Below are 20512 nucleotides of genomic sequence, written 5' to 3' on the forward strand. Positions count from 1 at the left end.
AAAGAGGTAAAGAAGGGAAAGAAAAACCTCTTTCTGTTTTTAATTTTATATGTATTAATACCTCCCCCAACTGATGAAGAGGATAGAATCCAATCCTCGAAACGTTATATCTTTTATAACCTATAACGATGGGAAATGTTCGAAATCCTCTAATCCTTTAAAATCTTCCATTGTCAATTACAAAAAATAGTAACCTATGTTACATAGCCTACATCGACAAGTGTTGAGGGGAGAGGGGGCACCCTATATCTACACGACAATTCATTAGGTAACTGTATTACAGCGCAGTACGAGAAGAACGCTACAGATTAAACGATTAGTTGAGCGGGCAAACTCGATTTACCGGATGAGTAGACGAACAGCGCAGCGCAACCTGGTTTAGACGGCTGAGAACGTGAAGTGGAGAGTGCGTGCTGTAGAGAATTGATCTACAGACTGACATTCTACAGGGAGATTCCGATAAAAGTGGGCATTTTTTCAGGGTTGGTAGAGGATGTGAATACAAACACGGATGTGAAACGCCTCCTTGTAGTCAAAACTTTATTTCCTTCGTAATAACACATAAAATAACCATATAATGTAAACAAAAATGTAAAAAACTATTATTACAAAAATAATAATAGCGCACTCGCTTCGGGGCGGAGTTCAGGACCTTGATGCTGGAGGTTCAGGCGGTATAGCGGTTGGCGGCTTTGGAGTTTGGTACTTAGGGCAATGAAATGCAAAGTTGAATGAATGCGAGAGTGTCTTGTAATAGTAGTGTAAATATGTATAAAGTTACGTTAATTGTTGATGCTTGTTTTTAAGCTAAGGTTCATTCAATATAATTTAAATAGACGTATTTATTTTAATTTATAAACTAGCTGTTTCCCACGGCTTCGCACACTTCTGGTTCAAGTGAATTATATTTCCATCGGCGATGTAGAGTTTGACCTTGTTGCCACGATCAAGAAAATCTGTCAGAAGTGTATGTCTATAGCCATTGTACACGCAAAATGCACATGTACTTAATTAAAAAGTGGTCTAACACTCATGCTTTAAGTTCAGCCAGAAATTTATTTTTAAGACAAATATACGTAATTAATTAGCGCCTTCAAATAGTGTTTGGCAATTTAATATACGTAACTGTCTTGTATTTGCAGTTTATAATGTGCAGGCGCTTTGAAAACCTTTATATATTGCAGCGCTGCCTTGTGGTCAGTTACATCAATGGGCATAGCATATAAACCTTCCCCGTGTAAAAATACAAAAACATACAGATTTTCATAACGATCGGTCAAATAGTTTACGATTCTATAAAGGACAAACACACAAACACTCATTTATATGTATATATATATATATATATATATATATATATATATATATATATATATATATATAGATGTATATATGTTACTTTAATTTTAATGAAGTTAAGTGGTAGAGAGGACTGTATAGTCCTAACTTCGCCTCTACTAAAGGTATTTTCAAAATAAGATAATGTTCAAAATTTCTCCCGTCTGTGTCAATACAAAGGTGAGCTTTCCGTAACGTCGACTGTCTACATTTTGAAAGAGTCGGGGTTTTTCTCCCACTTATGCTGCTTAATAATTTTTTGCATTATTGTTTGCATTAAGTGGTTCTTTTCAGTACATTTAGTTTCAGCACCTTTAGTAAATGGATTAATATGCTAAATTAGCCTCCCCCTCCTTGTGATTATAAAAACGGATTTTAAACAAAAAAATCATGTAACTGAATCCTAACCTCTTACAAAAGCTTGTTATTTCGTCAGGTTAAAATTCCTAGTGATAGGTCATTTATATTGTGAATTTTAGTTTATCGGCAATCATTGTCAAGAAATTTGTAATGTACTTGTATTTTATAATGGCTAGTTACTATTCAGACTTTAATAGTTATGGTATGGAAGATGGCTATCCATTAAATAAAAAATGTGTGAAATAAAAAAATTTAAACGGTCGCAATTTTGAACATTAAAGTGTATTTTGATTAATGATCAGTATTTACGATGAATATTTTGTAAAATAATAGGTTTCGAATAGTGATTAACACCGATATGTGTTATAAGAATGGATCACTACGTTTCGAGAATTAGAATCTATCCCCTTCTTCATGCGTTTAGATAAAATTTCGTTGTTGTGAACTTAAACTCACTGGAGAATTTATCGCCAAAAATTTATTATTGGTTTTTTTTTAAATTTTGTCTGCTTAAATTCATGTTTTGAGATTTGTTATCCTTCTGAAGCATAATATTCCTATCCTCGTAACGTATTTTTGTTACGTATAACGAGGAAAAATGTTTGAAATCGTAAGTACCATTGAAATAGGAAGGAAATATTTTTATACAAAATGTTTATTTTTATATGTTTTAATATAGTAGGCCACATAATGGCAACATCTATATCAAGTGAAGACTTCATCTTCATCAATTGTAAAAAATTAAAACTAGTAGTTATTAAAACAACACGTTCTCAATGTTGTTTATTTCGGACGAGTCCTTTCGAAACCAAAGGCTCCATCTTCGAGCAACTCCATAAATCTTGAAAAGATTGATAAATAAATATATAAAACTAGTAGACATAACAACCAGTTTTATCTATTTAAATATGTTTAGTAGCATCAAATATTCTTACTTGTATTCTAAATATTTTAGAAATAAAAAAATAGTAAAAATAAAATTATTTTATTCCCACATCGTGAAGTACCTGTGTAACACGGTGTTTGATACTCTCCGAGGTTCAGCAACGTTATTTTCGCACAAAGCGTTGTTTACGGAGAGCAAAGTGAGTATGTACGAGGTATGAGCTAGGGTCCGTCTCCCCCTGACTCCGAACTTGACCGCTATACATCTTGATTGTTACGGGCCCTTGCCTCGTCGTGTAGACACTATGTAGGGCACTCAGTCGCCAGAATGTAGGGTCCATAGCACTGAGATACTGCGGGGGTTCGCTTTGAATTAGGCCACTTTCTGGCTTGTGTACAGATACGTAGTACCAATCCAAGAGGTATTATGTTGTTCATACATACAACCATACATATTATATATATATATATATATATATATATATATATATATATATATATATGAAGGAGTAGGAAAATAAATGATTATCAACATATAAATGCGTCAAAACACAATGCAATAACACATACACAATAGCGCATACACAATAAATACCAAAACACAATTAGGTTAGCACAGGGATAACACAAACACATATCACAGACTAAATAGGCAAACAGACACATTTACATATATTTTTGAATGCTGTAAATGTTTAAAAATGGGTGAAATAAATTAACAAGGTTATTTATTTATTGATAATCAAGTAAAATGAACTTTAATAATTTAGAGCGAAATTCATGCTAGATTTGCACGTGCATTGCAATTGCAGAAATAAACTGTGGTGGAACAAGGAATAAGGAACGCCTGATGGGAGGGGGTATTTTATTCCTGTCTCATACCGATTGGAATTGGGTAAGGACATCGACTACTTCGGAATCGAAATCATACAATCCAATCACACTATATGACCAGTGCAAATTTGTTAGTTAGGAACATGAACTTAATTTTAAGAGTTAAGAGACCGGTTTTATCAGGAGTTTATAATTTGAAATGTAAAGATAAAATAAAACAAACCTGTATGCTGTTATTCTTGCTTGTAAACTTTAAAAAAAATAGTAAGTGCCATTTTGATACATAATTTAATAAATACATTTGTATGGTTTAGTTAAGATGGTTTAATTTTTACCCCGCTGACAAGTGTTGTACTTAGCGGGGCCATTGAAATAAACCAATTCAATTCAATTCAGTATATATGGTCAAATACAAATTAATTGAACCGTAAGAAGTAAGTGCTCTGTGGTGTTAGTAGTGGTAGCGCACTCACACCCGGCTATTGCCAATTGATTCAAAAACCTAATTTATGTAGATAAAAGTCGTTTAACGTTTGAAGTATTTGGTCTTCCGATAATATGTTTGTTCGGTTATTTAAACACATATGCGACAGAAACTGCAAAATACAAAATAATTCAATAGTAAAAATGAAGGGGATCTGTGGTGTAGTGGTAGCGCACTCGCCCGTCAAGTGAGAGATCAGTATTCGAGTCCCGGCAGAGCAAGTACGTTTTGTGACTCAATGTTTATTGAAATTGAATTCGGCTATTGACATTTATACAATCTAAATTTTATGTAGATAAAAGTCGCTTGACAGGTAGGTTTGGTGTTCTGATCATACGTTAGGTTGTTTATTTAAACACATATTTGACGGAAATGGCCAAATACAAATTAATTGAATCGTAAAAAGTTAGGCTCTGTGGAGTAGTGATAACATGCTCGCCCGGGAAGTAAAAGATCCTGGTTCGATATGCAGCCAGAATCACACTTATAATATCTTAAGAGTGATTGAATTAAGACGAACATATTCTTTGGATATATTTTTTTAGAATTATTGGTACATGTATAATTTCTCAAAGTAAAAGGTCAACGTAAAGAATGTCTTAATTTGCCAGGGTCCCAAGTAAGTTGGGACTGTTTAATAACTCAGTAAAATAAGGATGCAACCTCGGAATGAAAGATGATGGTAAATGGTTCATCATAAATGATAGCATGTTTTGGAGTAACTATTTTTATCATTCCCATTACATGAAGCGTATTATTACCATCAAGACTATTGACATTTATATCTGCATTATCCCCCAACATAACTGTACAAGAGAGCCTGACTCTGATGCTAAAATATGAGGCTGCGGATGATAAACTGCTGAAATTTCATACTGTACAGTATTATTATATGAAGCACAAAATCCCAAGCTTGGACAAAACATCTAATAGCCTTTTAGATCCGTATCTCCAATGAAGAAATACAGACAGACCTAATAGTAGCTGTGATGAAAATGATCGTTCCCTTAGTGAAGCCATTATAGCATGACTTATTGATGTGCATTTTGTCTTAAATGATCAATGTTTCCTTTTCTAATTTTCATAATAACTTCTTGCAAAAAATTTAATAAACTGTTTCTGTATTTCTCCATTAACATCGTCTAGCATTTGATTTGGAGGTGGATAAGACTTTGGTTAAACTACAGATGATCGAATATCTTCTCTAATAATCGCCGCAGCAGCTTCTGCTATTCGTAATCGTTCTTCTTCGGGTGAGCTTTTTTTTATTCTCGTACCAAGCTTTGGATAAAATATATTTTACTCTGTGTCACGAAAAGATATAATAGTGAATGACCCAACCTTAGTTGTAATTATTATATCAGTCAAAATACTTCTCCTCAATTTAGAGATGATAGTCTTATCATCCAGTACGTACTAGGTAGGAATATCTTTCAACTCTTTTAATGTAAATTGTTATTATTTTCTATATGAAAAAATCTCATTCATGGCCTGTGCGATCTTTGAGATGCTTTTTTATCAGTAGGTATTCGATTTAAAAAATGAGAGTAGCAAATAGCATGATATTTTAACCTCAGCAGCTACCAAGACATGTTCAAAAAGTTTACGATTTTTGACTAATTTTCCTAACAAGTCGCCTCTTTCTTCAGCTTTCGTCAAAACGTTATTTTTAAAATCAAGAGTACTTACTTTACTGATACTTTTTGACCTGATGAATCGCAGAAAAATAATAAATAATTTATTTTTTTTCTGCGATTCATCAGCTACTTGACCACAAAACAAGCAAGATGTTTTAAAATCAAATACCTCTTCTCGTTTTTTACGAGGTGGAACTTTCTGCAGTTGGAGTTTCATCGTCTTCTGCACGTCGCTTTCGATGCAGCAATTAATTTTTACTTATATAAACTTTTCGACAATCAACATGCACCATCATAGAAGTCAAAATATTTAAATAATTTATATGACCGTAATTTCTGTCAATACTTGCAGTTTTAATGTCTGGTAAGCCACGCACAACACTCACAGAAGCACTTTTCTGATATTAATTTTATTACAAATAAAACAACAATCAGCCATTGCAATTAAAAGATACACTCAAAATCGTACGTTTTGTGAATGCTAAGATGTCGTATTCAACTAACGGATAAAATAAATTTTTATCGGTATAGAAATACTAACACAGGGAAATACCCTACCTATCCATTTCCCATCACCAAGTAAAATATTTCACCACCACTACTGTACTTATACATACAAATTCCAAACTCATTCGTTATGGTGTGTAGAAAGTCACACAAAAACCGATCATATATAACAATGGAGCATCTGCTACAGCTTCGCAGAAACAGCAAAACGTCGTACAAGAGATTTTGTTATTTCGAGATATAATATTCATAGTAATATAGTAATATGTACGAAAAGTATTTCTTTTTAATATTGTATGTTTGGTAAAAATAAAAATAAGTATTATTTAGAGAATATATAGTTTATAATTAATATCTATAAATATGGTATATTAAATAATAAATAATAAAAAAGTAATAATAATGATAATAACAACAATAATAATAGTACTAAGTAATAATAATAATAGTAAGTGAATAATTAACAATATAACTCATTTATTTATTGTATTCTACTGGCTGACCTCGCATTATCGTATATACAGGTAAGCGGTCCCATACTCTTTGCGCTGTATCTCAAAAAGGGTTGAACGTACATTAAAATTATTTCAGACAAAAGTTGAAGAGAACTTTTCGTTCTACAATTTCTCTAACCACCTTCAAAGTCATTTAGTGTAAGGGAAACGAGATATTTGAAAAAAAAAAACTGATTTTCGTCACCTTTGACCTTAAATATCCTAAGTCGCGTACACGTGATTATATGAGACTTTTGAGGTAAGTTTTATACCACCAAAATAAAGACGTATGCAAATTTTTTAGCTTATTATCTTTCATTCCGAGGTTGCATCCTTATTTTACCGGACTATAAAGGTAACCTCCGAACCATCGGTGGCCAGCCACACGGACTGCTTGCAAGGACAGGATAGCTCTAAGTAGACACAAAAAAGAGCTGATTCTCATTATTTGTTTAGATCACAAACGCGCTTGCTGTAAAGATATATAAAAATCTTCCAATTTATATCACCAAAATCACCAAATAACGTAGATAATTTGTATGTGTTTTAGCAAATACTGATAATAGCACAAAAAGATGCACAAAACAGTCGTAAATTAAATCCCATATTTCAAAATAGGTTTAAATGCATGTTCTCAGTATAGTTAACCTATGCTCCATATTATTGACTTACGAGGCAGTCGATATTGGATTTTTACTTTACAATAAAGTACGTACGGACATGAGTTGACGGAAACTTACATCTCACAAAGCGAAGTACAAGAGCAAATCTTGTTAAGAGAAGGCAATTAAGGCGGTTGAAACAACTGACGAATCTCAGCCTTTTGTGGCGGCGTTGTGTCACGCTTGAGAATGGTATATCCGGACAGGGGTAAGGTAGTGGTGTAAGCATTTAAGTAAATAAATTTATTTATGACTTATAATAATATTCTATATATATATATTTACTTAAATTAAATATACAGTACCAAATCTTACATGAAGAAATATTTATAATATATAATATAATAAAATTATTTAGGACAAGAAGCTTAGAAATTGCAACTAGACTTATAAGGACCTTTGTGCTGCTTCCGGAGTACAGGATGTTCTGGATGGGTAAGGTTGGGGGTAGGGGTCGCCTCCTGTAAAGATCCACAAGGAAGAATTTAGGGCACTAATCTCAGGTCATGGCCCTTCGGAAGAAGGGGGAGTCAGCTTTAACCAGTCTCTCCAGTCAAAGCAGGCAGGGGGTGGCACACCCTTAATCTAGGCTAGTAAGAACCTTTGACTCTTAAGGAACGAACCCCACCAACTCCAACAGTCATCTCCCGCAGTAGACTAGACATATAAAATTACCCTTGAACCTCAGAATCTCGACATTTGTGGTTAGTGATGTGCCGCTCATGGGCATCCTCAAGGAGCCAGAAGTAAACTGTCCTGGGTAAACTCAACATAGTGTCTTTTCAAAATAAAAATATAACATTCAAAAGTAATTATTTAATTATTGCTGTAAAGAAATACACAATTGTTCAATAGTTTTAAATTTATTTCATGAAAGCCTTTCGACATTCAAGATGCCATCTTCCGGTATAAATTCAAACAATTTGAAACAGTATAGATATTGTCAGCTAACTAAAAGCTAATAAAAGATTTGTATTATTAACAATACAATAACTATTATAATTATGTATAATTTAAATAAAAACAATTTAGATATATTTTAGAGTAAGGAATATGTATGTTATTCAAAAAACGGAATTGATATTCTTAGAAAATTGTTATACTTAAACCTTTAGTAAGACATATTATATGAGTAGGCTATTAGTAACATTAAGTAGCTATGAATACTAAATGTTGTTTGTATATAATACAGTCAATGCTCAGCTCTAAAACACAACTCAGCCACATTGGTAGTAGTTAGCGAGGTATTCTCAGCAAGTGGGAGGGGGCACCGTGTGTCTACACGACCTTTCATTAAGTAACTGTAGTACATTAATGCTGTAGAGATAACCGGACAATGCAGTCAATGCACAGCTCTAAAACACAACTCAGCCACATTGGTAGTACTTAGCGAGGTGTTCTCAGCAAGTGGGAGGGTGCACCGTGTGTCTACACGACAATTCATTACGTAATGGTATTATATTAATACTGTAGAGATAACCGGACAATGCAGTCAATGCACAGCTCTAAAACACAACTCAGCCACATTGGTAGTACTTAGCGAGGTGTTCTCAGCAAGTGGGAGGGTGCACCGTGTGTCTACACGACAATTCATTACGTAATGGTATTATATATACTGTAGAGATAACCGGACAATGCAGTCAATGCTCAGCTCTAAAACACAACTCAGCCACATTGGTAGTAGTTAGCGAGGTGTTCTCAGCAAGTGGGAGGGTGCACCGTGTGTCTACACGACAATTCATTACGTAACTGTATTACAGCGCAGTACGAGAACGCTACGGATTAAACGATTAGTTGAGCGGGCAAACTCGATTTACCGGATGAGTAGAGGAACAGCGCTACCTTATTTAGATGGTCGTGACGGTTCAAACTGTAATTCGAGTTGGACAAAACTGTTGAAGTTGAAGATAATTACAATAAGGTCGATAATACAGGCGCTTCTCATCTGGTGACACGAATTGATTATGGGATAACGATTCTGTTGGAAACAGCGAATTGAATTTGTAACCCCAAATTGAATTTTTGCAATAGTAGGAATAAGAATACATTTTTTTTAAACTTAACAATTTATAGCCTTTACGGTAGAGGTTTCTTATACACGTACAGTATCGTATTAGAGCAATAAGTTAAAAATTAAGAAAAATTTGTTGCATTAAAATTAATACATATTAATGCAATGTATACAAATAAAGGTGCCATTGACTGCCTAAAATTATAATTGGTATGTATTATAAATTTTACTACATGTTAGCTCCGGACGTAGAGTTTAGAAAGTCTTTTAAAATTAGGTATTTAGGGAAGTCATTGTTAATCTGTATGTAAAAGTTCATGTTTTATGTATGTTTTTAGTGAAAATGAAGGTTTTCTGTAAATAATTACTCATTTTATGAGTTTGACTCCTGATATGCATTATGTGGATGGATATTACAATTGATGGAAAGTGAATGTCTTCAGTTGGAAGCTACTAGCTCTTTGCGTTTAGGTTCTTGTAAGTCTTCTAAGGAGATTTTTGATTCTCGAGTTAGAAGGTGTAGTGAAAATGGAATACAAATTTGACATATTAGATGACATGCCCATTGGAAAATGGTATGTTTCAGTTTGAAAAATTATATTTTCTACCCTTTTTAACAAATGCGCAAAACGTTTCGTGTCAACTTTCATTAACTTCTTATTCCTCACCATTGTTATCGTGATGCCACCTTTTGAGAACTTCTTATGTCTTATTAAGAAAACACAATTATCTCATTCGTACAGTGACGCCGGAAATATCTCTCCGAAAATGTTACGCAAGGCAGCTCCCCGCTTTCAAATTCGATTTCTTTGAATATCGTGCATCGCGGAGTAACATGGTTGCTGTGGTATTTTATGTTTTCCATGCACTAACTGATGTGTTGTACCGGTGTAGTCAGATAAAAATTAATTTAGTCGCCAACAAAAACATTTTTTATCTTATTCAACTCAAACGTAATGATTGATATTTTATAGCAAAATCAGATTTTACACTCCTTTAAATCAATAGAATTGCCATTAATTTAGCAAAAATTGCGTGAATAGGGACCATAATTTGTTTTAGAATAAGGAATATTTATGTATGCTAAATGTGTAGGATCTTAGCAGTGTTGAGGCACGTCATTTGGAAAAGTTTCAAAAGTAGATTTATAGAATTTATAATAGATTAGTAGATATAATTTATAGTAGATTTATAGAATAAGTCTTAAGTATTCGTCTCTTGTGTAGCATTTGATTTAACGCTCCGTCAGGAAAACGCGTACTGAAAAAACAAGGTAGTCACAAGCTTGTGAAATCTTCACTTGTGAGAAGGAGTTGTTTGTAGCATCGTTTGTTACCTTTATACACTAAATCCATGGCAACCATCATTGTGGGTACAAACACTTTATACAGGTAAAGTGCTGAGTAAATATAGAACAGTTCTCTGAGCACGTAGAGTCAAAAGTCTGCCAAGTGTCAACTAGTACACCAACAGCGTAACTCTGAAATGACTGGAATACGGTACAACACAATTAGTGAGGTCGCCTAGACTACTAGTAGCGGTGGAGGTGTACTCACACGACAATTCATTACCTAACTGTGTCAAGTGACAGCACGACAACACAATTAGGCAGAGTCTAATTAATTAGTGAGGTCGCCTAGACTACTAGTAGAGGTGGAGGTGTACTCACACGACAATTCATTACCTAACTGTGTCAAGTGACAGCACGACAACACAATTAGCCAGAGTCTAATTAGTGAGGTCGCCTAGACTACTAGTAGCGGTGGAGGTGTACTCACACGACAATTCATTACCTAACTGTGTCAAGTGACAGCACGACAACACAATTAGGCAGAGTCTAATTAGTGAGGTCGCCTAGACTACTAGTAGAGGTGGAGGTGTACTCACACGACAATTCATTACCTAACTGTGTCAAGTGACAGCACGACAACACAATTAGCCAGAGTCTAATTAGTGAGGTCGCCTAGACTACTAGTAGAGGTGGAGGTGTACTCACACGACAATTCATTACCTAACTGTGTCAAGTGACAGCACGACAACACAATTAGCCAGAGTCTAATTAGTGAGGTCGCCTAGACTACTAGTAGAGGTGGAGGTGTACTCACACGACAATTCATTACCTAACTGTGTCAAGTGACAGCACGACAACACAATTAGCCAGAGTCTAATTAGTGAGGTCGCCTAGACTACTAGTAGAGGTGGAGGTGTACTCACACGACAATTCATTACCTAACTGTGTCAAGTGACAGCACGACAACACAATTAGGCCAGAGTCTAATTAGTGAGGTCGCCTAGACTACTAGTAGAGGTGGAGGTGTACTCACACGACAATTCATTACCTAACTGTGTCAAGTGACAGCACGACAACACAATTAGGCAGAGTCTAATTAGTGAGGTCGCCTAGACTACTAGTAGAGGTGGAGGTGTACTCACACGACAATTCATTACCTAACTGTGTCAAGTGACAGCACGACAACACAATTAGCCAGAGTCTAATTAGTGAGGTCGCCTAGACTACTAGTAGAGGTGGAGGTGTACTCACACGACAATTCATTACCTAACTGTGTCAAGTGACAGCACGACAACACAATTAGGCAGAGTCTAATTAGTGAGGTCGCCTAGACTACTAGTAGAGGTGGAGGTGTACTCACACGACAATTCATTACCTAACTGTGTCAAGTGACAGCACGACAACACAATTAGGCAGAGTCTAATTAGTGAGGTCGCCTAGACTACTAGTAGAGGTGGAGGTGTACTCACACGACAATTCATTACCTAACTGTGTCAAGTGACAGCACGACAACACAATTAGCCAGAGTCTAATTAGTGAGGTCGCCTAGACTACTAGTAGAGGTGGAGGTGTACTCACACGACAATTCATTACCTAACTGTGTCAAGTGACAGCACGACAACACAATTAGGCAGAGTCTAATTAGTGAGGTCGCCTAGACTACTAGTAGAGGTGGAGGTGTACTCACACGACAATTCATTACCTAACTGTGTCAAGTGACAGCACGACAACACAATTAGGCAGAGTCTAATTAGTGAGGTCGCCTAGACTACTAGTAGAGGTGGAGGTGTACTCACACGACAATTCATTACCTAACTGTGTCAAGTGACAGCACGACAACACAATTAGGCAGAGTCTAATTAGTGAGGTCGCCTAGACTACTAGTAGAGGTGGAGGTGTACTCACACGACAATTCATTACCTAACTGTGTCAAGTGACAGCACGACAACACAATTAGGCAGAGTCTAATTAGTGAGGTCGCCTAGACTACTAGTAGAGGTGGAGGTGTACTCACACGACAATTCATTACCTAACTGTGTCAAGTGACAGCACGACAACACAATTAGGCAGAGTCTAATTAGTGAGGTCGCCTAGACTACTAGTAGAGGTGGAGGTGTACTCACACGACAATTCATTACCTAACTGTGTCAAGTGACAGCACGACAACACAATTAGGCAGAGTCTAATTAGTGAGGTCGCCTAGACTACTAGTAGAGGTGGAGGTGTACTCACACGACAATTCATTACCTAACTGTGTCAAGTGACAGCACGACAACACAATTAGGCAGAGTCTAATTAGTGAGGTCGCCTAGACTACTAGTAGAGGTGGAGGTGTACTCACACGACAATTCATTACCTAACTGTGTCAAGTGACAGCACGACAACACAATTAGGCAGAGTCTAATTAGTGAGGTCGCCTAGACTACTAGTAGAGGTGGAGGTGTACTCACACGACAATTCATTATGTAACTGTGTCAAGTGACAGCACGACAACACAATTAGGCAGAGTCTAATTAGTGAGGTCGCCTAGACTACTAGTAGAGGTGGAGGTGTACTTACACGACAATTCATTACCTAACTGTGTCAAGTGACAGCACGACAACACAATTAGGCAGAGTCTAATTAGTGAGGTCGCCTAGACTACTAGTAGAGGTGGAGGTGTACTCACACGACAATTCATTATGTAACTGTGTCAAGTGACAGCACGACAACACAATTAGGCAGAGTCTAATTAGTGAGGTCGCCTAGACTACTAGTAGAGGTGGAGGTGTACTTACACGACAATTCATTACCTAACTGTGTCAAGTGACAGCATGACAACACTACGTTACGATTGGCTTAGCGAGTAAACCTTATTTACCAGATGAGTGGACTAACTGTGCATTCTTCAGAACTGCTTTAGCACTTTTCTTAGTGTAACATTGACTCGTAAATACAAATATGTATTGATATTCCAACAGTTCAATTTTAAAATTCTAGACAGTTTTCTATAATAGTACCTTATTGTTCTCGAGTATTAAAATTGAATGCGAACGTTGAACATATTCGTCTAAAACGTTAGAGTTACCTCTGGTATACTGTTTGTTATCTATCTTCACAACACTCGGCATGTATTGTATCACGTATTAAAAATATATATAAAAATCAAAGTATCTAAGGGTAATTTTATTTAGATTTTTTATACTTCATTTTGTTTTTTTTAGTGTTACAACTTAGCATTTTAATTTTTAACTCCTAAAAGGCTTTGTGTAATTGTTAGTCTCCTGCAGTTGCTGTATAACAGATAGATACGTAAACACCAGCTAATTTTTTATACTTTTATATTAATTTAATTACTATGAAACTGTTTTAATTCTTCCAGATATGTGAAATTTGTGTTAACCTTATTTTAGCTTCCGAAACACAAGTTAAATGGTAACCCTGTTAGGTGAACTGTTATTCAAATATGTCTTTATTTTACGTAGATCGCTTTTTTTCTACAAACTTTGAAACGTGCACAAACGCAAAGTTGCAATATAAAAGGAAGAGGAATACCTAAAGGACACTAGCAAGACTCCGGAGTTGTGATTTCATAAATGAAAGATTTGGATGAACAAAACTTAAGAGAAAACCTATGGTATTAGTCAAATTGGCAATTTTATTCGCAGAATCCGGTTTTTATTTACATAGATAGAGAAATGTCCCCTAAGAAAGAAGTAAACAGCAGCCACATTAGTTTTGGAGAAGGTCGAAATGGAAGGGTATGACAATGTTCAACATATGAAATGGTAATTTTTCATCATATCATATCTTTCTAAACTTGACTCACTTAAAACTAACAGTCTGTCTGACACGTAAATAAATGTTAAAGTCAGCGCCGGACAGCCCTACACAGACCTTTATATGGTGAATTTCAAGCTCTTTATCTATTGTCTGTGGTATGGTACAACGGCCGTGTTTAATCGAATCAGACGACATCAAAAACGGAAAGGCAGTCGTGGGACTGACCGACAGAAATGACTATTTATTATTACGGGTTGTGAATTATATCTTTAAAAAGTACGTTTGCAAATTATGAAATGGTTATTTTATATTTAAAAATAACACGGGTCACGTAATTCTTTAACATAAAGCTTTTATATTTTCCATTAGTTTTATACACATTTTTGTAATATATTTTTTACAATTCATATATTACAATGACCACTGACTTCTAAATATTAAAGTAATTAATATTTACAGATTTTTATTACTATCGTTTATGTTAGTTTCCATAATTTTCACTGCAGTCTTGTGATACCGAAATAATTACTTCATTCTCATTGTAATTATATTCTAAAAATTAATTTATAGTTTGTGATAATTGAAATAAGAAATACAAATTCTGGAATTAAATCTTGCTAAATATCTTGTAAACACAGGAACGGTTTTGTTCCGTATCTCGTTGTACTTACGTTTTTATCTGATGACATTGTTAGATTTTTTTATCTTTTTAACTTCTTACTAGCACACCTGGATAGCCACTGAACGGAGAAACGCAGATATCAAAATGGCCTCGATATAGGCTTTTATAAACACTAGAAAAGACAGCATAAACTTCGAAGTTTCACTTCGATTAGTTTCGTCAATTTTATCACTAGGCCTCATAATATCACGCTATTAAACTGATGAAATAATGTTAATCCCTTTCTGTGGAGTTAATTGTACTCTAAATGAACTTTACGTCTGGTTCCTGATCTAAGGTACTTACCAAATGTATTTTCAGTTACTGGAGGAAAAACACAAGTTTTCACTTATATCGTACTAGTATTCTGTATTAATTAACGTTCGTGCAAGTGGTTTCCAAAAATTGAATCATTCCCAAAATATGTGCCTGTAAGTTCCAAACTTGTTTAGACAGTTTCAGTGGAAACCAGAAGACTTTAATTGTCCGTGGATGAATCATAGATACAGCTGCGTAGTGTAGTGGGTACAACGCAAGATAAGCGGATCAAGCAACGTCGAGCATGACTGCTGCTTGGATGGGTGACCGCTCAGCGATCCTGTCCTTGCAAGCAGCCCACCTGCCCTCCTATGGGCTTTTTAGCCATAAGTTCGCCTAATAAAAAACAGCCTTAATTTAGTTTGAAGTACTCTACACATAACCCACAGGACGGTTCAAACAATTGGTTGCCAGCGAAGAATCCACAGAAAATTGAAGACTTTTGCCATGTTTGAAGAGCAATGATTATCGAACATTTGGGAAAGAGCAAAATGAATATGTTATGCATTGATATTTGAGATTTCATTAAAGGACATAAATGCGTCCTACCCGCATTAATAAAGTTAAATCAACAGTATTTTGATTTTATAAACAATTCTAGTAATAATTTTTCTGGTCACTATTAAACAAACTGATAATGTTTTTGAATGATCTAATATTTAAGGTAAGTTTAAACGCTCCTATCTCGCCCATGTTAAAAATGTATATGTTTATGACCCGTTTCCTGGAGCAACCCTTTTAAGGGAATGTTCTGAACTTTTACCAGCTGTTTTATATGTCTTTTTGACACGTACTGATCCTGAAATTATATTAGTATTGTGATAAATACCAAATTTATGTTAAATAAAATTAAAAGAAATAATTTTTACAATTTTAAATTTTTTTGTTTTATTTTTTTTTATAATTTGTAAAAAATAGATAGAGGATATACCTGAGGGATCCACATCATCACCTATATGTAGGGGAACATGTGGTAAAGTTTGGTCAAGATATTTGTATAGTTTTTAAAAAAATGAGTCATTTGTGTTTAAAAACCGGACTTTCGGAAAACCGCGGTTAAAGTTGGCCTATACCTTATTCCATTGTAACAACTGGCAATTTATTTTGAATATAAGTTATAAATACCATTTAAAAACCTTCTGGTATGTATATTTCTTCTTCTATCTGCATCTTGCTCATAGATTTATCTCCTTTTCCTTCAGCTAGCTTCCTTCGTAGCAATTCCGCTACGCTTCTCCTCTCGGTTGGGATTCGCTCGTGTCAGTTGGTTGTAGCAGACAGGATGGTGTTAGAATCTAGGTCCTTTATTCCAAAGCTGTTCCTAAAACTTTAATCCTTATTAGTTATCCCATCCTCTCCCGCCTTGTGTGTCACGTGTGTGTACCTCTGTCTAGTGACCCCCGCAATCACAAGAGACATTATAATGTAAATTTCATATATCTCCTTCTTCTGATCCTAATCTACTCTCCTCACAAATTATTTGAATTAAGTTCCACTCATGCTCATACTCACACGCTCTCAAGTAAGAGACTCTAGTTAGTGTCCAATGGGGAATGTTCACAGAGGACAGCCAGTTGCGAATCGAGTGATATGTGTAGTCTAGTGCCCTTCTGACATATGCCCGCTACATATAGATTACATTTGTTGTGGTCCTCAGTGCCTTCGAGAATATGAACAATTAGTCTGACTGGAGGAGTCGGAGAGTTGTAGATAGTAGTCTTTTTGGTGTACGGGTATAGACACTCTAGCGTGCTTCACTCGTATTACTGGATCTGAAGCGATAATGAGAAATTTTTAGTGACCAATGTTTCAGAATTGAGGCTACTGTGATGATGCCCTGTGAGCGTCAGTAACTGTTTGACTCAGCCCCCGGCACTCCGGACGTCTTGTGCATCGTGTCGAGGAGGAAGGGCTAATTTGGCAATCTGGTCCATAAATGTCAAGTGATGACCCACGATCAGGCGACGACTGAGGTCCCTTTCAACCGGAGCCGGAACACGTCAACAAAGTATCCTTACACTAACAGGTTTCTGGCGCCATTCCGCCAAAGCTGAGAGTAGCAGGCACAGTAGCTAAACGCCACAGTAGTAAATAAATAAACCAACCAAAAAAAACCCAACTGTAATAGCAACATGAGACTTAAGAACCCCCCCCTCCCACAAACCCTCCAATAGCCCCCCAACCCCACCCCCACCGCACCAAGTAGACACCCCCCCATCCACAGAATAAGGAACACCCACACCCCCCCCCCCCCCAACCCCCCCGCCTCCCCAAGCCTCCCCACAACGCCCCAGAACCCGCAAGAGTAAGGAAAATACCTAGAAGTTAAAAATAAAAGAAAAAAACAGATAAGGAGAAATAAGAAAAGAAAGGAAGCACATAAAAATAAAACAGGAAAAAGTAAAAAAAAAGAATAAGAGATAAGGAACAAACGACAACCAGGGTAAGCGAGGAATTATCGATAAATAAAAAAGAACAGAAAAAAAGAACAAACAATGTGAAATTAGAAAACAAAGAAGGAAGAGAAAACAGAAAAAGAGCAGAGAAATATACAAATCAATAAAAGAAAAAGGAAAACGAACTAAACAACAAAAAAAAACAAAACAAAAAAGAGAAAAAAAAAGACAAAGAAAAGAAAGAAAAAAATAAAAAAGGAAGAACAACCAAAAAGTATAAAAGACAGAGAGAAAAAAAATAAGAAATAAGAAACGAAAAAAACCTGGAAAAAATAAAAAATAAAACCATAAAACTAAAAGAATCAAAGAATAAAGAAAAAAAAAAAAAGAAAAAACCGAAAAAACGAATCGACAAAGAGAATAAAAAAAGAAAAACAAAAAAAAGGCAGAAAGAGACGAAAAAAGAAAACGAAAAAAAAAAAAAGAAAATAAAAAGAGGAAAAGGGACACGGCAGAAGAAAAAAGAAAAAATAAAATCAGTAGAAGGAAAAAGTACAAAAAAGACTAACAGCAAAAAAAATAGAATAAAAAAAAGTATAAAAGGAAGGACCCACAGATGAAGTTAAACAAGAAGAAAGAAAGTAGAATAAGAAGAAAAATGAAACGGAAAGAAACAAAAAACATAACACAAAAAAAAAAACAACTAAAAACAAGAGAATCTAATTCAGAAAAAAAAAACAAAAAAAAAGGAAAACAGAAGCAAACAATAACAAAGTAATGAAAGGAAAGAGAAGTGAAGTAAAAAAAGAAACAAAGGCAATAACAAATAGAATCGAAAAATAAACAACAAAACAAAAGAAAGGAAAGGAAAGAACAAAGAGAAAAAAAAAGAAGATATACCCAAAAGGAAAAATATAAAGAAAAAGTAAAATGATAATAAAAAAAAAAAAAAGGCAACAGGTAAAAAAATACATTGTGCAAGATTAGAAAACATATAAAAAAAAAAAAAAAAAAAAAACAAAAAAAAAATCACAAAAGCATACCACGAAAAAACCCCCAAGTAAGAGAACAATAAATAAAAAAGCAAAATAAAGAAAAATTAAAAATAAGATATGAAAGGAAACACAGAAGAAAAAAAATAAAAGAAAGATAAAAAAAAAAGGAAAAAGGAAAAGAGGAAACAAAAAAAAAAAGACACAAATAAAAGGAAAAAACAAGAGAAAAATAAAAACATAAGAAATAGAAATAAAAAAAGAGGAGAAGAAACTACAAGACCACTAAAAAACTTAAAAAAAAAAAAAAAACAAAAAGATAACAGAAAAAAAAAAGTAAAAAAAGGAAAAGGAAAGGAACAAAACTAGAACACGAAGAAAAAGGAATAAAAGTCAGAACAAGGACACAGAAAACAAAGAGTAAAAAGCAAATGCGACAAAAATAAAAAAAAACAAAAAGAAGAAAAGAAAAAGAGAATCAAAAAAAAAAGAACAAATAAGAAAAAAGGGACAAGAAAAAACACCAAAAAAAAATGAAGAACACAACGAAAACCAAACCCACAACGCAAGAAAGAAAAGAAAAAAAAAAATAGAAAACAAAAAAAGGAGAAATGATAAAAATGAAAAAGAGAAAAGAGAAACAAGATCAACGTATAAAAGAAAAAAAAAAATAAAAAAGGGAAAAAATACGAAAATAGAGTAAAAATAAAAGCAAAAAAGAACAAGAACAAAGAAAAAGGCAAAGCAGTAATAAAAAATAAAGGAAAAACGAAAGAAAGGAATGAAAGACAGCCAGTGCTAAAAAAAAATTAAAAAACACACACCAACACGAAAAAAAGGAGGAAAAAAAAAGAAAAGACAAGCAAAAAAAACAGCGACATACGATCAAAAGGACACTGGTCAGTGCTGAGGATTGTCATCAACTTGACATTTTTATGGTACCAGATTGCCCATAAATAGCCCTTCTCCCATGCCATCAAGATTGGATTGGTTTGACCTAATAAGCCCAACTCCATAAGTATACGTTGAAGTGTGTCTATGAACTTTATCAGTTAGTCTACCGGCACACCCTTGAGTCCTTTCCCATCAGATAAAATTAACTTTTTTTTTCCGTAGTTTATAATTCCTCAAGGCGTGTAACCATTCTTTTCTGGATATGTCCCAATGCACTCCAGCTTTTTTACTTCCACATCATCATATTTGGCCTACTACTGACTAATGCTTGGTAGGCTTTAGAGTCCCCCATCACCAGAAAGTACTCAATACTTACACTCCTCGCTTCCTCCTCTGATCGGCTAAAAATTAGACACCGCAGCAACAGTCTCCATACCTCCGCTTGACCCTTCATAATTTTGTTATACAACTTAGATATATGGTTTCTTTGTGGTTTCAATTGACCCACACTTCACACAACCACTGCAAAATTTTGTCATTAACCTCAGCATCTAAAATTTTACCAAGTGTCAAGACTTGTCAGAGTGCACACGCCATTTTTTGATTTGTATCCTCCTCTTCTGCAAGTTCCCATATAAGCGAACTGTCAGGTTTCTATCTATTTTCATCGTTTCATTTATGAAGCACTGCTTCTTCTGTTGCCTTTTGCATTCGATTTCTTCCGCAAACATCAAAGGACACTCTCTCTTACAACATTTGTATAACCTTGGTTGTACGCTGAGTTTCGGCTTTGGCAAATTTAATTAATGCACACAGACAGCTTTCCAGCCTCACCGCCTTTACCGATACATCTAAGGCCATTATAGCATTCTTAGATTTATGTCATATAGGTTGGACTTATTACTTTTTATCAGAGGTCCAGAACCGATTTTCTCAAGTGGCACATTCTCAACATGAAAGTGACACAAGTTACATGCTAAACCGTT

This window comes from Homalodisca vitripennis, chromosome 2 (genome assembly GCF_021130785.1).
Source record: "Homalodisca vitripennis isolate AUS2020 chromosome 2, UT_GWSS_2.1, whole genome shotgun sequence".
Classification (NCBI taxonomy): Eukaryota; Metazoa; Arthropoda; class Insecta; order Hemiptera; family Cicadellidae; genus Homalodisca; species Homalodisca vitripennis.